Genomic DNA, 20,015 nt, shown 5'->3' on the forward strand with positions numbered 1-20,015 from the left:
AGAACAGCCTTGCTGGATCAGGCCATAGGCCCATCTAGTCCAGCTTCCTGTATCTCACAGTGGCCCACCAAATGCCCCAGGGAGCACACAAGACAGCAAGAGACCTGCATCCTGGTGCCCTCCCTTACATCTGGCTGGCATGGTTGCATCAGTGCTGGTAAGTTGAATAGGATTGGGCCCTATCAAAATAAAAGTAATTTCTGTCAAAATAAAAATTGCTTCTGTGTACAACCCCCATTAGGCTCTGCTTTTTCTCCAGCCATGTGTACCACTTCAAACTGTACCACTTTGAATTGCAGGTGATATGCTTAAATCTTTTTTTTGTATTAAAACAAACAAAAACAATAAAAGCCCTTTGACATAGAAAACTAGCATATCAGGAAGGAGAGTTGGAGATTTTTTCCCCTGGTATCCACTTTTCTATGTGAAGGGATTTTTTGGTCTTCTCTTGATCTTTTAAATACGTATTTAAAGTGGTGTGTATGTCCAAGTCAGAATTAGTAAAGGTGAAGCATCCTTTATAAACGTGGCCTCCGTCTCCTTATACATGGCAAGAGACTTGTGGTAACCAAACCTCCTCACAAATTTATTAATTTAAAAAATATATAGTATATTACTTTTCAACAAAAAGTTCTTGAAGCAGTTTATGTAGCAAAAGGAATGAGAAGATGATTATGTCATATTGTGAGAAAAGGCCCAGTCCTCAGGACTGCAGCATGCAGACCAGATATTCTCCCCACATACAGCTCCCTTGGGTCCAGCTCACACTCCATCCCTGTCTAGGGAAAATGAGCACCCCTGCCATTCAGTTCTTTTCCATGTCTTGAAAGAGCAGTTTTTCCATAGGCTGCCTTCCTATGCACACTTACCCTGAGAATAGGTCCCATTGAATTCTTAGGGATTTACTTCTCAGTGAAATGCATAGGGTTGGACTGGGCCAAGCTAGATATCTCAGTAAGCCCATCTCTATCAGGTGGGGTTAAAGTAAGAAGTGCACTGGAAGAGCTTCTTTTAAGTCTCCAAACAGCTGTAAGGCCCTCTGATTCAGTGTGGAAGCATGGCATTCCCCAAAAATGTTTTCCTCTTACGTTGTTTCTATGCCAAAAGTCCCCCTCAAAACAGCAACTGTATTTTCTTCCAAAGTGGCTATTTGTGGAAGTTTGCACATTGGCAGGGCTGGTCCAAGGTGATTTGCCACCTGAACTCAAATTCTGCGATTCCGCTCAAATTTGCCACCCATTCTCACCAGTGCTCACCTTTTGTGTGTCATCACCACCCAGCACATGTTATCCCTGTCTGCTGCTTCACTTCCACTTTTTGTAAAGTTGCTTGGCTGGGAGAACTTTGGGAACCAAACATCTCCACCCCCTGCATTTTCTCCAGTGACCATTTGACAACAAGCAGCAGCCAAACTAGAGTAGAAGGAGATGAGCCTTCCTAGGCTCATCCTTACCTTGCATTCGTAGTGATAGTGGAGTTGCCAGGTGAAGCACCTGACAGACTGTTGCAGGGTGCAGGATGTTTCTTGCTAGCTCCCCCAGCCTGCAACCAGAGATGCAAGGTTCAGCTGGCCTAATGAGTGATCTGGCCCTGCACACTGGGCACCTATGGTAAAATAAAAATGATTCTATTGCAGTGTACCTGTGACCCAGTGTCTTGCCCAAATTCTCCCTATCCTGCCGACTACGCCAATTTGTAGAATCCCAATTTTCCCTATCCTGCTGACTATGCCAATTTGTCCCGTCCAAATATTTCAACTCCCTTCTAATGCCCACTTTTTGGCTAATTAACCCCCTCCTTTTCCAAGAACAGCTATGGTGTGCAAAGAAATGAACAGAACTCCTTATCAGTTGAGCAATTAACAATAATTTATTGCTACAAACACATACACTCCCTGCAAGTCCTTTTGTCCCAAGGCTTTCCCCTCCCCAAAACTCCACTTAGCTTAGTGGGTAAAGGTCTGAAGCCTCTAGTTCAGTTTTCCTAGTAGCAGTTTACTGCAGCAGAGTCCCTCCTCTGTGTTCTCTCCAGCAGAGTGTCTTCTCCAGCAGAGTCCTGGCAGTCCCCTTCTGTGTCCTCTAGCAGAGTTCTGGTAGTCTCCTTCTCCTGTAGCTCTGGGTCAGGTAGCTTTGCTCCTTCTGAAGTTGCCTTTTATCCTTGTATGTCCCATTAAATCCAAATTAGGCTCAGGTGAGCCATCTCTTCAGCCCATGTCCATTCAACGTCCCATCAAGGTCAAATGAAGCTCAGGTGTCCATCCAGGTCTCTATTGGCCATGATTGATTACAGCTGTGGAGCCAGCCCTGCCCTTCCCAGAGCTGTCAAACAGCTGTCAAAACATGGAATCCGCTGTCAACCCCACATCATCCACTTGATGATCTTCTGATCTTCCATTACACCCAGGTTGTCACAAAAGTGAAACAGGTAATATCAGGTTTTCTCAGGAATTTCTCTCTCTCTTGCGCGCACGCGCGTGCACACACACACACAAAATATGAATGGGTCAAAGAGAGAAAGTCTTGTCTCCATGTTGTTGAGTAGCTGTGTTGGGGACCCAATTCTATTCAGTGTGCACTGGCTTACCGCTGTAAGGCACATTTGTGAGTCCTAGCACCGGTGGAGCGCCGGCACTAGCCTGGTGCTGGTTTAGTGCCAGCGGACCACTGGAACTCTGCCACTTGGCAGTTGCATGGACTGCTGGGCAGTGGAGTGGTAGGTGAGGGTGTGGAGGGGGGAGATGGGGAAGAGGCAGGGCAGGGGAAGGCGGAGGCAGAGGGGGGACAGGGAGAGGGTGGGGAGGAGGCTTGCCGGGGGGATGGAGCAGGGCAGGAGGGAGGCGGGACTGGTGGAACTTTGCTTCACCGGATCCTGAGCCTCCATGTCAGGCTGTCCACCAACACGGAGACTCTGAATTCTACGTCAATCCTTGGGTCGATGTAGACTTGAGTAGCCTCATTGTGGGGCTACTTGCTTTCCCCAGGGGAAGAGGAGGTGGCAGCGGCTGCTGACTGGGGTGCATGGGATGCAGCGACAGCCATTTTCGGCACCGCTGCAGCCCCACACACTGGGCAGCTCCGGATTGGGCTGCCCGTCTCTTACGTTCTCCTGGTACCTCATCAAACTCGCGTTTACCCCAAAACCTAGTTAAGAAAGTACCTGAAAACAGTGGCGTCACTAGGGTTCACGACACCTGGTGTGGGAGGTCAGTGCGTCACCCCCATGCAGTGGGAGGGGCAACACTCCAGGTGGTGGGCGTGGTGATCTACCATAGTCCTACCCCCACTGGTTTTTTGGCTGTACCTTTTGATAGAATAAAGATATTTCAACGCAGTTTGTTTCATCGCATTCTGCATTAAATTACACATTGATTGATATATAACATGATGTATTATTTTTGCAAACTGTGATTTTAGTGATTTTGGTCACTAGCGGTGTCACCTCCCACCAGGGTGTCAACTTACCAACACCTTATTGGAGCAGATCTCAAACTGTTAGCACTGGGAATGACAATCTGTCCAGGACCCATCATAAAGCAAATTAAAATAAATAATTATAAATAAATTAAAGTAAAATAAATAAATAAGGGAAAGCCAGTCCTGTTCCACCAAGTGACTTTTCTCTGCAGCCTGTCTGCAATCACCCCCCCCCCACACACAAAAAGAATCAGTAAGATTTTCACTCCTAACCAGTACCCAGTTCAATTTAAGTTCTTATATTTCAAGCATATCACTATCAGGACCCACCTGGCTTTACAAGACTGAAAGCCCAATCCTATGCCTGTCTACTCAGAAGTAAGTCCCATTATAGTCAGTGGGGCTTACTTCCAGGAAAGTGTGGACAGGATTGCAGCCTAAAACAGAAAAAAATTTCACCTTACCCTGTCAAGCCTCTGTTTCATACTTTTTATGGGTGGGGGGCTGCCTTCTGGAGCATTTGTTGAGCTCCAGTTGCATCAAATCAGGACCATTCTGGTGGCCTCACATTTCCCTTTGCCTGACCTGCCCAGAAACCAAGGCACATTTGCTTACTCGCAAGTAAACGCGACCATGTGGCTTAGTTTCACGTTCCATAGGGCTCAATACATTCACCAGCTTGGAGGGAGGGACCTCCTTCTCGGGTGATTTTGGGGGGCTACATTCATTGGATCAGGACCATTCTGGTGTTGTTGGATTCCTCTCAGCCTGCCCTTTCGGACGGACTAAGGCACGTTTGCCTACTCATGAGTAAATGCGCGATACGGCTCGGTTTCACTTTCCATTGAACTCCATGCATTTTTTGTTTTCTGGTCTTTCCCCAATAACTTTTGTTAGAAAGATTTCACTCCCGTTTTTTGCATTGCATTCAGCTGGAAATTCCGCATCCAATGGTATATAACATGATGGGGTTACACCTAACCACTGCAATTTTAGCACGTCACCCTCCCAGTGCGCGTCACCCCCCCTTGTGCGTCACCCAGTGTGGTCCGCACCCCCACACCCCCCTAGCGATGCCACTGCCTGAAAATACATTGTAGAAGGTACCTGAAGAAGCATCATCTATGTGAAGGGTGGGAGCTGAACCTGAATGAAATAGTTTGTGTACTTTGAGATGGTGAGGTTTTGAAACTGATTTGGGAAAGGTTGCTTTCCTGGCTGGCAGAATCAGTATTTTGAAAATCTTGTTCTGGCTGATGCTGCTTTGGGTCACCACTGCCTTTGTGCTAGCCTGCTCCCCATCAGCAAACCTATATATTTCTAAATAAACAGATGTTATATATACACTCACATCTCTGGTATCCTCTTCTCAGGAGGCAATGACTTAGTCAAGTTGCCCTTAAATTTCCTACCACTCTGGATTCAAAACAATGTGATAGTAAGGGAGCATCCCTTTCTCTTGTCAGCATTTTGCAGAGACTTGCCAAAGGCTGTACAGGGAGTCTGTGGCAGAGCTTTGAATTGATGTCTAGGTTTTTCATGTCAAAGTGCTAGTGACTGTGCTGTGTTTCTATGTTGCTGGGGTTGTGATATGTTTCTGTTCACTTAGATCTTGATACCTAAAGAGAAAGGGACTCCTACTGAAGGGGCTTTCCCTTTTAAAGAAAGTGTTATGCTTGGTGTCAGCAAGCTCTTTGTGCTTGCCAGTGGAGGTGTTGTGGTCTAAAAATTCTAAACCTTTTTGTCTGGCTGGCAAAAGTTGCAACAACTGGGACTAGGCCTTGTGCAAAAATGTTCATCCTCCCCCTCCATCTGGCGGTGTTTTGCCTGCCAAGAGGGCTTGTTTCCGCACCTCTGTTTTATTTAAGGAAATCCCAGGCTGACAATGTGAAGCAAAGGAATGCGCCGTCCTGGAGGCAGCAAGTCTTACAGCAGAACCTTTCTCTGCTCCAAACCTGCCTTCTGCCTCAGGGGGTCTCGGGTTTGTTTTGCTGCGGGTTTGTTTTGCAGGCAGCGCTGTAAGGGTCATCCATGCCGTTCTGCACCGAAATGACCTATTCGGAAAGGCCTTGGTGGATTTCTGGATGGATGAGGCAGCAACAATGAATGTGTTTATCTTGTGGGCTGAGTGCTCCTCAGAACAGGCCTAACTGGTGCAGATGAAGGGCGGACCATTTCTCCTCTTTCTGCTTGGCTGCGTTGCATTTTGTTCCCTTACAGCGGAGAGAGCTGTGCTGAGAACTGAGCAGGAGAAAGCGCGGTGGTGGTGAAGGCCCAGGAATCTGGAGGGGGGGGGGTGCTGAATTTGTGACCGTTTATCCTGGTGAGGCAGGACTGGCCTGCACACCACCATCTGATTTTATTGTAAAATGACCCGTACTCTGGTCCTAGTAAAATTGTATGAATTAGCTATATAGTGTAAATTAATACGAACGTAAGCAGTGTTATGGTGTGTGTTCTTACACGGCAGGAATGTAGCTTGACCATTTGTCATAGCCAAGTCTTCAGGTAGTTGTTCTCTCATCCACGTGTGTTACTCTCCCATCATAAATGCAATTTGTGTCCCAACCATGACATTAATACCATTGTTGAAGGTACATCTTAGGAGGTATACTTTCTGCCACCTATTCACATATGTCACCTCAAGTAGGGCTGTCACAACCATCTTTCTTTTTGCATCCTTTTTTCTACTGTGTGTTGCAGATGAAGAACAGCCCAGACCGGAAGAGAAAAGTGGATTTATAATAGCAAGGTTACAACTGCCACAACCATGTAAACAGCTGCAGCACCCTCATGGCTGCAAAGTGAAGTGGCCACCCACAGCAGTGATGCACGTGACTCCAGCTTTGAGAGATGACGTCTTTTCTTGGAGAGACTCTGTACACTGTGGAGTTTAAATTACAAGCCCTTCATTAAATAAAACAGAACAAAGCAAAAGGAACAAAGCTAATTCTGTTTTCATGGTTTTAAAAGATGGGGGGGGGGGGCTTGAAATGAAGACACAGAGCCTCTGCAGGAACATGCTTAGGGCCTATAAGAGAGCAGAATAAAGTCCCAGTCTGCAGCAGAGCAGATTCCCAGGCCTGCTTTTCCACAGGGACCAAAACGTATTGGAAGTTTAAAGAGCCTGCAGTGGTGTGTGGGTAATCACAGCAACTGCAAGTGGGGCTGGCTTACCCAAATGACTTCCCAAGTGGAACTGAAGTTATGGATTTTCAGTTTATGGGTGGCTGCACTGAATCAGACCTTAGTCTGCTTCAGTACAGACATCCTCTGAGAAATTGGGTCTCGCTTTTAGTTTTTCATAACTTCTTACAAATATGGCCCCAAATATTAAAGCTTTCACCACTGAGTGCATGCTAGTAAAGTCATGCAATGCGGGGATGCGAAGAGAATAATTTTGGTCAAATAAGAAAAGGAAAGATGAAATATGAGGATTTCCATTATTATTGGGAAAAAGATTTTACTTAGTTAAATTTAAAAAGAGGCAATCACACTGGTATGGGGGGAGGGAAAGGTGCACAACATTTCATAAAACTTGCTGAATGTTTAAACCTATAGTGATTTGCCTTGACAATGTCTTTTGGCACTATCTTGCTTTGGTAGCACAGTAGAGAGGCATGTGTTTCCTCTTGCTTCTACCCCTGGAGAGCGGCCAAAGATGGCAATTATTGGGCCAGCCAAACCTGTGCAACGGGATGGGTTTCCTGTCCCAGTTTGTGAAGGGTTAAACATTTACTATGCTTGAATGTACTGTGTAGCCACATGACTGGCACATGATGGATCCCATCTGGTCATATGAGGCTTTGTGTTAAAGTGTGGGAAATGTTATGAGTGGTGTGTTCATCCATCTGGTGTTTGTTCAGGCTGTTGAATGCGCTCTTAGGGCGAAGGAGAGTGCTGAACAGGAGAAAGTCTGAAGTGGACTGCTTGAAGAGAAGACCTCCTGGAACTTGCTATGTGCCAAGAGTTGCCCCTTGTCCTCTCTGGGTAAAGGCTTATCTGCATGTTAGGTTAGGTGGAGGAGGGTGTGTGTCTTGTGTTTTTGGAAAGCTCAAAGCAACATGCTTCCCTAAATAGAATTTGCAGCACTTGCTGCCTGCAGTTACTGGGTTTCTCACCTTCTAACAGATAAATGTTATGTCTGCAACTTTGCTTGCATGTCACTTTTTCCCAAGGCATGTGGATTTTAGCTCTGTTGGTTCAAAAAAACCCACACCCCCTTGGGGAGTCCATGCTCAGTCTGATTGAGAAACTGAGGTCTTTTTCTTCTGTTCCTTAAGAGTCCTGTGCTTGGTGCCACAATGACCAAGAAACAAACCTTGGACCATTTCAGTTCTTCTGAGGATATACCCTCCCAATCTATTTTCCATCATATTGTGGGGCCTAGCCTCTCATGGCCCTGGTACAGAGTAGATTCTCTTAAAACTGGCACAAGAAAGACACTAACAGATCCAAAGTTAGATCTGACGATTATGGGGCAAGAAGGAGATGAACAGCAGTTTTACTAGGGAACATTCTGGCCACTTCCCACATTAGTTTTAAATATATGGAGTGGCATAGTATTTTAAGATGCATGAAATATGGGGGGAGCAAAACCTATATAGGACAGGCCTCTGGAAGCAGCACCAGAGGTTGCACATGTGTCAGAAATAGGTGAACATATGTGCTAGCTGGTGTGAGACTTCAGTTGCTGATACTTCAGTACTGCCTTCTTGTGGTGGATTAAGTCTAATGTATGACTCATGTGCTACTCATTGGCATTCCAGCATCTTTTTCCATGAATGAGATCATGCCTAAGGCTAAAATTCCCTGTGTCTGAGCTATATCACAATGCCAGTGTAGGCCTAGAAGAGCAGTGTGGTGTCCAGTGTGGAGTTTTTTTTGGGGGGGTGTGTGGAAATTACTCCTTCTGTGCAACTTTTCCTTCAAAGTACTTAAAACAATAATAACACACCACTTGTTAACTGTACTTAATTGAGTGCAGGTAGTAGTGATATGAGCAGTACTCCAGAGTCCTGTCTTACTGGGCTATTAAGAGTTATAGTTTATGTGAAATATGTCCTATCCTTACAAGAAGGAAACTTAACAGTGCAATTCTGTGCATGTCTACTCAGAAATAAGCCCTGACTTCAATGGGCTTTCCTCCCTAGTAAGTGTGTACAGGATTGCAAGCTTAATGCTTTAAAAATTGTATTTAATTATTATTTAAAAACCCAATTTAAAGAGTTTTAAAAATCCACCTATGTGGGGGCATCTTTATACGTTCATCAACTCGTTTCAACGTACAAAATACCTTCCAGCTATTTGATCCTCACAACAGCCCTGTGAGACAGGTTTGGATGAGACTTGCTCGAAGCCACCCGGTAAGTTTCGTAGTTAAGCAGAGATTTGAATCTGGCTTTGCCATGTCCATAGATGATGCTGTCAGCTAAATCATGCTGCTCTTTTACTGGTGTGGTATCCCTTTAAGAGTAGCCCCTCCCCAGTTTCTTCTCAGTACCCAGCCTGTGCAGCAAGATGTTCCAGTGAACTTCCAGGAACAGCTGCTGGGTGAATCATATGGCTGCCACAGTCACACCAGGGGGTCTGGGCTGCACTTCTGTTTAAAGAAGGAAAAAATCCAAAGATCATATAAACGCCAAGGGCTGAGGCAGCTGCGTGACAGGAGGGGTGGGCAGGCCTGTCTTCTCAAATCTGCAAGCAGGTCATGGAGATGTCTCTTCTGCAAGCCAGTGTTGAAGCTGCCTGGCATTTGCAGGCAGATGAGGGGGTGGCAGCATCAGGGCCTTGCTTGCACAGCGTCTGTTGGTACCAGAGTGCGGTGGGCAGCAAGGGTGGGTGTTCAGGAACAAATACACCCCAAAGAGCTCTTGATCTTCTGTTGCCCTTCAATCCCTACCCACAGCCCTTGTGAATCTGAGCCCTCGACAAATCTGTGTTTGTCCCAGCTCTTCTGAAGTGCCTCAGTCAATCCTACTTGCAGTCCCTGTGACTTTAGGTTGACAGTCCCCCCTCCCCCTCTATTTTTCTTTTGCTGTTTTAGTTTTCACTGATGTTTGTGTCTTGAGTCAAGCATGGCCTGCCCTAATAGCAGCATCCCCTAGGATTCCAAACTGGGTTATACTTATCGGTAGGTTTGATGTGTTGTATCCACAACAGGAGTGACCATGAAGCCCATAGGGAGTGAGAGCTTTTATTGGCAGTTTGTCGGAAGGAAACTGAGGTGCAAATGCAAGAGATTCTTGGCAGGGCAGGAGGTCTGGTCTAGAGGGTAGAGCCTCTGTCTGCCTGAAGATAACATCCACAAGGTCGCCAGTTCGAGGCCACCGGCACCGTGCGACCTTGAAGCAGCTGACAAGCTGAAGCCGAGCTATTCCATCTGCTCTGAGCGTGGGAGGATGGAGGGCGGAATGTGAAGCCAGATCGGAATGAAACACCTGAATGTAGTGGTTCTTGAAAGAAAGAACCATCTTTCAATTGTAAAAATCCCTATTTAATAAGGGATTTAAATAAAGCCTGCCTATGTAAACCGCCTTGAATAAAGTCTTGAATAAAGACCAAGAAAGGCGGTATATAAATACCTGTTGTTATTATTATTATTATTATTATTATTAGGGCTGACAGTGAAATACATAGTGCAAGTTGACTTTATGTGGCAAAGACTGAGGTGTCGCAGGGATGTGCCGTGTGGAGGCGGCAGGGGAGGCAGAAATGCTCCATCTGAGTCCTCCAAAAAGTGCTGCTGCTGCCAAAGCTGTGAGTGCGCAAACATTCACAATGCAATTGCTCCCAGCAGAGTGTGTGGGTTGTGTTTGTGTACCTGGTGAAGTGAGGTGAGGCAAGGTTGTTCTGCCTCACCTGCTGTCCCCACCCTGCACATCCCTGCATGTTGTAAGAGACCAATGCACACTGAGATGGTTATGCTGCCCAAGCAGGCCTGAATGTACACATATGAGCAACCAGAATTGCCTTATACACTAAGTCAAGAGTATGGGTTCATTTAGTTCTGTGTTGTCTTCTTTGACTGGCAGTGGCTTTACAAGGTTTCAGATGGGGATCTTTCCCAGTCCTACCTGGAGATGCCTGTGATTGCACTTTGGACCTTCTGTATGCAAAGCAGGTGCTGCAGTATTGCGGTAAAGCCTTTTTACATCCTCTGAAACTGAGGCAGATCTTTATAGAAATTGTGGGCAGGTGAGCTATTTTGTAGAGAGCCAGATTTTCACAGGTGACACATGTGGCTGCCAAGTGGCAAGAAAATGTATTACTTGGGTCACAGTTTGCCCCTGTGAGATAAGAGCAACCTTATCTTTTGGCAGCCAACAGCATCACCTGTGAAAGCCACATGGCTTTTTACAGTGCTATGTGGCAGCCGTAGAAAATGGTTTCCTTGTGGTTGGGCTTTATTTTGCTTATAGAAGCGGTGGTCATGGAGGTCACCCATCTAATGTAGCTTCTTCCCACATCACCAATGTGTCTACATCTGGGCTTCTTATGCTGACATAAGAACAGCTTGAGTCTGGCAACACAGGTGATGGGACTTTCCATACATTATGGGTGCAACATGGAACCAGACTACAGAGTGTTCTAGTAGTTACAGTGCCAGCTTCTATGCCATTCCAGTACCCTATGAATTTGGGCCTAGTAGATTTCTTACCCGGGCATTTTTGTGCTGTATTCTCAGTTGTAGATATGCAAATAGTGAAATTAATAATAAGTGAAAGTTGGTCTGAAGAAAAGAAGTAGAGATCAGTCATCCAGCAGGAACAAAAAAATACTTAGTTTCTTTCAGCAGGTTATTAGAGCAGGAACCAGATGGATTTCCCAAGGCAGGGAGTCCCAGAGCTAGATGTAAGATATGCCCTGACATATGAGTTGTGTTCCAGCTACTCTTGTTCCTGCCTAGAGATGGCTGAAGGTGGCAAGTGTGTCTCCCCCAAGGTATTTGTTGTATGTGGTTTCCACTATGATTTAAGCTTCTTTTTAGATGCAGGAGAGTTAGCAGAGGAAAAATTCAGAGGAAGTATTTCTACTAAATTGTATCTACAACTTTTCCTTTGCATCTTGGTCTTTGTGAGTAGGGGCCAATGAAGATTTTCTTTCCCCACTCCTCATTTTCTTATGCTACCAGGTTTGTTTCCTTTCTCCAGAAGTCTGTTCACATTGAAATAGTACAAAGATTAGACGACAGGATTTAAATTTTGCCTTCTGGTGTGACTAAAGTTGATTTTGTCTTGCCTGTCTCATCTTCTGTGCTTGGGCACTCAGAAGATTACCAGCAAGATGGGGAGTGAGGAAATCTACAGTATTGTGAATGCTTTTGCAGGTGTACAAGCTTTTAGTTGTCTTGTATTCAGATGGCCTGTACTTTGGCAGAATCATTTCAGAGCTTTCTCTTGGCTTGACTTTTTATAGAGCTTGATAAAGCAGCCACTTCTTTCTCTACCTTTTCTCCTCCTCCTTCAACAGACTTATGTTTGATCCTGAGAGACTCATATTTTTGAAAATTGACCAGATGGTCATATTGCACATGGCCTTGGGCTTAGTTGAGTTGCATGTATTTATGAGTATGCCACACCATTTCTGTGTAGGTTTTTTTTAGTGAGTTGCTTGAGCATTATTTCTTGTTCATGTAATGAACGATGCCCTCTACTGTTCAGTAACAGCAATACAGTGACAGTGTACAGCAATAATAAAAATAATAAAACTGAGCTTTCTGAATGTGCAAAGCACTTCATGTGCTTTATCTTGGTGAAATCCTTAAAACAACCTTCTTAGGATAAGTAAGTAGTTAGGTAGTATTATCCTTATATTGCAGGTGGCAAGTGAAGGTTGAAAGGGAGTGCCTTGCCTAAGGCTACCTAGGCATGTTCATGATAGAGGTGAGATTCCAACAGAGAACTTTGTGGTTTGTAGCAAGTGGTGTAGTTGAACGTTTTCAAATGCAGGAGCTCATCATGACACTCCCCCTAACTGTACCCTACTAAGACGATACAACAAAATAATCAATTTTTAATGTCTTCATTAGAGACTTTTCTCATCTTACCATTTACTTCTACTTTGAAAGTTATTATATTTGATCTGTACCTGATTTCATTCCAGACTCTTAAAGTGGGTTGTAATAGTTTAAATTAAATGTATAAAAATTTAAAAAATTGGAATTAAAGTTGCAGGTAAATATAAAAGGTATGTTAGAGTGCTAGCCTGCATGTTTCCTCAGAAGTAAGTTCCACTGTTTTTAATAGGACTTTTTCTCAGTTAAATTTGCATAGGATTGTAGCCTGAATGTAGCGCAAGCTATATACTGTCTCTCAAGCAGCCCTTTGAAAAGACAAGGGCCTCTCAGAACATACCATATGCCCCTAGGCAAATTTCTCAGTTTGCCTCTTGCTGAGCCTCATGCTTCTTCTTTGCTAAAATCCTTTGAAAACAGTTTCAAAAGCATCACCTGAACTCTCCTCCTACAATAAGAGTGGTGATATCATCAGCAGAAGTCCCAGAACTCTGCTTCCCCACAGCTACACTCTTGTTCGTAGCTCCGTCTTTTAGCTGGTATCGTGCATTACTTTTCCTGCCTGTTACCATCCAGTATGAATAAGTCTCTGTGAGATCATGTACTGTATATGTTGCACTGTGTGCCTGTCGCATTCTCGGCATCACCTGGCAGGACAAAGTTCCAAACAACACAGTCCTGGAACGAGCTGGAATCCCCAGTGTGTATACAGTGCTGAAACAGAGACGCCTGCATTGGCTCGGTCATGTTGTGAGAATGGATGATGGCCGGATCCCAAAGGATCTCCTCTATGGAGAACTCGTGCAAGGAAAGCGCCCTACAGGTAGACCACAGCTGCGATACAAGGACATCTGCAAGAGGCATCTGAAGGCCTTAGGAGTGGACCTCAACAGGTGGGAAACCCTGGCCTCTGAGCGGCCTGCTTGGAGGCAGGCTGTGCAACATGGCCTTTCCCAGTTTGAAGAGACACTTGGCCAACAGTCTGAGGCAAAGAAGGAAGGCCCATAGCCAGGGAGACAGACCAGGGACAGACTGCACTTGCTCCCGGTGTGGAAGGGATTGTCACTCCTGAGTCGGCCTTTTCAGCCACACTAGACGCTGTTCAGCCACACTAGAACCACCATTCAGAGCGCAATACCATAGTATTTCGAGACTGAAGGTTGCCAACATGATGATGTGCCTGTCGCATATATTTCCAGTAGATTTAGCCTGACTGTGCTCTAAGTCAGTCATCCTAGCATCTCTTTAAGCAAGCAGTTTAATATATCTTTGGGTTTCCCTCTCTTCTCAGTAGATGGTGCTGTGTCAGTGGAAAAAGAGGACTTGAGGCCTTTAAGGAAAAGTGATGAAATGAAGCCTGCCTAGTAGACAAGGCTGAGCCAGACACAGGTCCCAGGGTGCATCGTACATGCAGACTGAATGAACATTCTTTAACTACTTGTCCTTCTTCAAGTAAAGCATGTTAAAAGAGCGAGGATATGGTGAAATTTCCCCTGTACTCTTAGCACATACTTGACTGGGGTTCTAACCCGCATTAGACTATCCTGCAATGCACATACCATAAAAGAATTGCAATTATTCTGGATTATTTAAGAGAGAATAGAAAGGTTAGCATCTCATGTGTGCAGTGCCAACTATCTGATCTTATCTGATTCCAAAGTACAAAATTCACTCCTCTTGGTGTTACTGTCATGTAAAAAAGTTGCACACAGATAAGACCATCCTCACCAGGCTGCAACTAGTACTGTATTTATCTACCACTTTGGAGCAAATAACAGAAAGAACAGCGGTCTGTACACTTATGACTAGTATGGAGAGAGGAAATTTTTCTCATAGAACTTGAATGTGATGTCATCTAATGAAACAGATTGACAGTAGGATAAGGACAGGTAAAAGAAATGTTTTGTCAAATGACACATGATCAAACTAAGGAGAAAATATATAATGTTAAATCTTAGATTTGCTATTAAATCTAAGTTTTGAGATCTGTTCACTGTAGAAAGTAGTTCTTCTGTTTAATTTTCTTGCACAAGTATGTACCTGCCTTGGGCCTTTACCCACTTTCTGTTTTATTTGCAGGAGACTTCATGAACTGTGTCTGAGGAGTGTGGACTGTTCTGGCCTGTTTGGAGTGGGTGAGCAGGCCATATCCTTGTGAGTAGAGATTTTTCTTCTTGTTCCAGTAGTTCCGTGGAGAAGAGATAAAGGCAGTCTTATTTGTGTGATTCCACAGGGGGTTATGGTTAGGCTCCAGAGTGTTTGGAGGATTGTAGAAAGAGGTGATAGTTGTGTTTAGACAAAGGCCCCATACAAAGACCGGAAACTCCTTGTTTGGGCAGAAACATCTGCTCATGATTGAATGAGTACTTTTAGCAGATGCACAGAAGAATGTGAGAAGTTCCCCTAAAAACAAAGGATCCATGTGGATCAAAATAATTCTGTGTCCTTGCCTTACTTTTGGTTGCTTGGACATCAAGCCCTACTCTGGTCTGGTGCTAAGAACAGCCTTCCTGGATCAGGCCTAGGTCCCATCTAGTTCAGTTTTCTGTATCCCACAGAGGCTCACCAGATGCCTCAGGGAACACTCAAGGCAACATGACTGCTGTATCGTGTTGCTCTCCCTTGCACCTCACATTCTGGGGGAAGGTGTGGCAGGGGGAGAGAGTGGTATGGGAGAGGTCGGAGATGGTGGAAGGCCCTGCCACCATATCCTAATCCCACTCCTGGACTGAGAGACCTGACATGGGTCTCCTTTGATTGGTCTCTTTGAAACTGCATCCGCTCGATAGTGGGCTCAGAACCGAGGAGACCCATCGAGGCTGCCTGGGGATTACACAGGGTAAGGGAGCGAGTACACCCTGAGCTGCTTTCTGTCCCCATGGGATGCAGTGGTAACCATTTCAGTGTTGCTGCAGTCCTGGGCACTGGAAAGCTCAGGATTGGGCTGCCCAAGCCCTAAATGGCATAGGTACAGGATACGATCATCAGATAGGATACCACTACCATCTGAAGCCAAGGGGATGGCAGTTAGGTGCAGGGCCTTTTCTGTGTGGCACCACATTTTTGGAATCAGTTACCAGAAAATTTGAGAACAATGTTCTCAAATGCCCCTCCTTATACAGTTTCTGGAGTGGTCTAAAAACTTATTTATTTTGCTTGGCCTTTGAGGAGGGAGGAGGAACCTCCTTGGGACCCTTTTTGTCCTTGGATGCTGTTTTTATGCCACTGTTTTTATGCTGCTGCTTTTTTTTCTATTCTATCCACATCATTTAACTTTTAATTTTAAATTGCTTTTTATGGTTTTTATTTATAAGTTTTTATGATTGTACAGTATATTTTCTTATTGTACAACTTGAACATAGGAAAGGCGGCATAGAAATCTTTTAAATAAATAAATAATTCTCAATTCCTTTTTTTTGTTACTTCTTACCTGCAGACCACCAAAAGAACCACCCTGGGTTCAACATGGGTGTGCAGAGATCACTACCTGAGTATATCTTATGCCCCCCCCCTTCCTGCTTAAAAATCTCTATGCAGATGACTTTTAAAAGTTTCTATCCTTCTGACTAGTATATAACATCTTTGTACTGATCCAGCAGTTAGAATGACAGTGGTAACATCTCGTCTAGCATGTGGCATTCAGTTTGGGGCATCACAGTTCAAGAAGGATTTTGAAAAATTGGAAAGGTTTTACAGGAGAGTTTCAAAGATGGTAAGAGCTAGAAGACAAATTTTTCAGGAAGGATGGAACAAACTGGATATTTCACCTAGGAAAAAGAACATTGAAGGACATGTTGCTGACAGTTTTTAAACACACAAAAGGAGGTCAGAGAGAATAATTTTTACTCAAGAGTTAGGCTTAAACCACAAGAAAGTACTATAGATTTAGGTTAAATATGAGAAAAGATGTCTCTCATAGAAAACGAAACACGCTGCATGTGGAATTACTTTTCCCATCAAGTATTCCTACATAATTGTTTTATAAGCTGATTTAAACACAGAGTGGCCTAAAATCAAGCACTCTATTCTATAACTCTGTTAGCTTAATGGAGATGCTAAATATATTTTAAAAGAGCACTAGAGGACCTGCTACCCAGCATGCTGTAGGGCCAGTTAGATAAGAGTGCTCCAGGGCCAAGAGTGTTCTAGTGGGAGATTGGTTGCCTCTCCTCCCCCCCCCCCCACTATCCTTTGTTGTAGATTGTAAAATGTTAGGGGGAAGAGTCTTCCTAAGTGAACGGCACTTCAAAGCACTTCATTTTATACAAGTTTAAAAAATCTAGTGTGAATGTACTCCTATGGGGGGATTTCTGTGAGGTTAATAGTGCCCTTTAGTGGGTAAAGGAGGAAATGATACTTGAGTTTGAAAATAAAACATCACATGTTCTTTCTGGGGTGAAAGGAGTGGGCGAAGGTGTGTGTTCAAAAAGATTCAGCAGGGCTTGAGGGTGGGGATGACCATGGGAAAGTCACCAGGGAAGGAAGGGCCAGCCAGCACCTATCTGCTGCTTACCTTCTGTCTTGGCTCAGTTTCCTTACTAGGTGGATTGATTGCAAGTGACAGCACGCAGCAGGAAGACTCGTGCACGTGGCCACCTTCCTGGGGTCTTGCCAGCTTCAGTCAAGGTCATGGGCTCCTCTATCACGGCTGTACAAAATCAGATCAGGCAGCCAGCTGAGGGCAGCGGCAGCAGGAGCAGCAGGGAGATGTTGTGACCTACTCCAGACTGGGGTGCATAAATTGAACATAAGAACAGCCCCGCTGGATCCGGCCATAGGCCCACCTAGTCCAGCTTCCTGTATCTCACAGCAGCCAACCAAATGCCCCAGGGAGCACACTTGATAACAAGAGATCTGCATCCTGGTGCCCTCCCTTGCATCTGACATAGCCCATTTCTAAAATCAGGAGGTTGCATCATGGCTTGTAACCCGTAATGAATTTTTCCTCCAGAAACTTGTCCAATCCCCTTTTAAAGACATCTAAGCCAGATGCCATCACCACATACTGTGACAAGGAGTTCCACAGACCAACCACACGCTGAGTAAAGAAATATTTTCTTTTGTCTGTCCTAACTCTCCCAACACTCAATTTTAGTGGATGTCCCCTGGATCTGGTGTTATGTGAGAGTATAAAGAGCATCTCTCTATCCACTCTGTCCTTCCTGTGCATAATTTTGTATGTCTCAATCATGTGCCCCCCTCAGGCGTCTCTTTTCTAGGCTGAAGAGGTCCAAACGCTGTAACCTTTCCTCATAAGGAAGTTGCCTCAGTCCAGTAATCATCTTAGGGCACAATCCTAACCAGGTCTACGCAGAAGTAAGTCCTATTTTGTTCAGTGGGACTTACTCTCAGGAAAGTGTAGTTAAGATTGCAGCCTTAGTTGCTCTTTTTTGCACCTTTTCCATTTCCACTATGTCCTTTTTGAGATGTGGTGACCAGAACTGGACGCAATACTCCAGGTGTGGCCTTACCATTGATTTGTACAACGGCATTATAATATTAGCCGTTTTGTTCTCAATACCTTTTCTAATGATCCCAAGCATAGAATTGACCTTCTTCACTGCCGCTGCACATTGGGTTGACACTTTCATCGAGCTGTCCACCACCTCTCTCCTGATCTGTCACAGACAGCTCAGAACCCATTAGCCTATATGTGAAATTTTGATTTTTTGTCCCAATGTTCATTACCTTACACTTACTTACATTGAAACGCATCTGATATTTAGCTGCCCGTTCTGTCAGTTTGGAGAGATCCTTCTGGAGCTCCTCACAATCACTTCTGGTCTTCACCACTCGGAAAAGTTTGGTGTCGTCTACAAACTTAGCCACCTCACTACTCAGCCCTTTCTCCAGGTCATTTATGAACAGGTTGGAAAGCACTGGTCACAGGACAGATCCTTGGGGCACACTGCTTTTCACCTCTCTCCATTGTGAAAATTTTCCATTGACACCCACTCTCTCTTTCCTGGTCTTCAACCAGTTCCCAATTCATGAGAGGACCTGCCCTCTGATTCCCTGACTGTGGAGTTTTTTCAGTAGCCTTTGGTGAGGGACCATGTTGAATACCTTCTGAAAGTCCAGATATATAATGTCCACGGGTTCTCCCGCATCCACATGCCTGCTGACCTTTTCAAAAAATTCTAAAAGGTTTGTGAGGCAAGACTTACCCTTACATAATCCATGCTGATTCTCCCTCAGCAAGGCTTGTTCGTCTGTGTGTTTTGAGATTCTATCTCTGATGAGGCATTCTGCCATCTTATCTGGAATAGATGTTAGGCTGACCGGCCTGCAGTTTCCCGGGTTCCCCCTCCTTCCCTCTTTTTATTGGATGGTGCCTGGCATTGGCTGAACAGAAGATCTGTCCATGTATGCCTACACTTTGACCAGGGCTTGTAGAGCTGTGAATTTTCTACCAATCCTGCCTTATAGCAGATAACAGACAGTTCAAAAAAATCTCCACTTCTCTTTTTGACTCAGGGAGGTAACCAGATGAAAGGGAAGTCGGGGCTCCTGTACTTTTGAGGGATGCACAGAAGAGCCAGTGTTGGTAAATGCAGCTAGTGGGGGGGGGGTGTATGTATGTGTGAGTGAAAAAGAGAGAAGCTGTACTTACTGAACTCATCTCTCATTCAATTGAAAAGTGCTGGAGGCCAAGCCTCCTTTGCAACAGAGTACCCTCTTTCTCTTCAGAGAAGAAGGTGATAATGAATGATGCCACCTCTGTGACCCACTCTTTAGGCTAAGGCAGGAAAACAGACTTGTGGCTTTCAACCTAACCATAAGATCAGTGGCCTGGGGGAAAGATAAGCCTTGCCCAGCTGGAAAAAGGCCAGCAGTGGAGACTGGGAGCCCAATCCTATGCATTTCTACTCAGAAGGCCCATTATAGTCAATGGGGCTTACTCCCAGGAAAGCGTGCATAAGACTGCATCCTCGGGCTGCGATCCTACCCACACTTTCCTGGGAGTAAGCCCCATTGAACTCAGTGGAACTTACTTGTGAGGAGACATGCATCGGATTGGGCTGTGGGACTGCTAATCTCCCGGGCACCAGCATGCAGTGGGCTCTGAATATTTGGGAGCCGCCTGGCCTGGGCATCTTCTCGTGTGCGGGATAAGAAGTCCCCCCGGTGAACCAAAAAGGGCTGATGCGCAGGAGTGCGATGCGTGGCGTGGGGGGTGCTGCTTCGCTGCCGCGCAAGCGATGCTTAGATGCGGGGCACGGCCGGCTGGGAGGCGCGCCGGGGATGCGTTCGGAGCGCGCCGGCCGCTGCGCTCCGGGGCTGGGCATGTGGTGGAAGGCTGCGGCCAGGCCGGGCCGGGCCGGAGGAGGGCGAAGTGGGGCCGGGCGACTGGAGGGGGAGGACCCGGGCACCAGAGTCCCGGGTGGGCGAGGGGAGGAGCCTCTTCAAACTTGTCCGGACGCGGCGGCGGCGGCCGGGAGAACTGTGCGCCCCGGAGCGGCCGAGCTGCGGACCGGCACCATGGAGGCGGCCAGGCCAGGTGCGGCGCGGCGCGGTGGGGGCTGCTGCTGTTCCCAAGCGGGGCTGGCGGGCCCAGCCGGGGAAGAGCGGGAGGGACAGACAGC

The 20,015-nt window shown here is 45.7% G+C and overlaps 1 protein-coding gene across 5 annotated transcripts in view; it reads left to right on the forward strand.

The window, feature by feature from the left end:
* The window catches only part of LZTS2 (leucine zipper tumor suppressor 2), a 65,250-nt gene that overhangs the window by 15,397 nt on the left and 29,838 nt on the right, over window positions 1-20,015 (forward strand). For 3 of the 5 annotated variants that reach the window (XM_066620330.1, XM_066620332.1, XM_066620331.1), the window contains exon 3: window positions 14,509-14,583. The gene's annotated coding sequence lies outside the window, so the exon portion shown is untranslated. Of the gene's footprint in view, window positions 1-7,275; window positions 7,404-14,508; window positions 14,584-19,853; window positions 19,931-20,015 lie in introns of those variants that run through there. The other 2 variants (XM_066620333.1, XM_066620334.1) reach the window with 2 other exon arrangements.

The sequence above is a fragment of the Tiliqua scincoides genome, chromosome 3 (genome assembly GCF_035046505.1).
Source record: "Tiliqua scincoides isolate rTilSci1 chromosome 3, rTilSci1.hap2, whole genome shotgun sequence".
NCBI lineage: Eukaryota > Metazoa > Chordata > Lepidosauria > Squamata > Scincidae > Tiliqua > Tiliqua scincoides.